Genomic DNA, 591 nt, shown 5'->3' with positions numbered 1-591 from the left:
TAATGAATAGCCTTTTTCTTGGTGATTAATAGCCAAGGGAATAAAAGAAAGACCTATGACTCGTTGTCTAAATCATAACTTTAAACAGAACCCCACTGTAGAGAGGGAGACCCCCGGAAGCGTAAGAACGACTATTTTGGAGCCTGAGGGTGAGGTTCCATCGACGAGTGAGAAAAGGAACGAGAGACCTACGGCTACGTGAGGATCAGGACACGGCGTACGGTTGGCAATGGCAAGTCAGTCACATAGGCTTTTGTAAGACCACGCGTCAGTACTAGACTGATTATGCCATCGATTCAAAGGAAGGATGGGAAAGCACAGGGCAGGAAACAATTTGTTGGTGAGTTCATAAGAGTTTTGTATGGGAGAAATCGGTAGCTTTTCCTTGTAAAATGATAGAGTGCACTTTTAGAAAAATCCAATATTTTCTTTAAAAATGGGTTGTAAGTCTTAAACCCAAGACCAAAAATGTAAGTAGTGATGTACTGGAAAATAGTATTATGAAGTTTTATCTTTATATAAAACGAATTGATTATATGTTAACCCCGTAAACCAGATGTATTTTTAACACCCCATGTGAGTTATTATAAC

Source organism: Lactuca sativa, chromosome 4, assembly GCF_002870075.4.
Source record: "Lactuca sativa cultivar Salinas chromosome 4, Lsat_Salinas_v11, whole genome shotgun sequence".
In the NCBI taxonomy this organism is placed as follows: domain Eukaryota; kingdom Viridiplantae; phylum Streptophyta; class Magnoliopsida; order Asterales; family Asteraceae; genus Lactuca; species Lactuca sativa.
Note: the sequence above shows the minus strand (reverse complement) of the source record.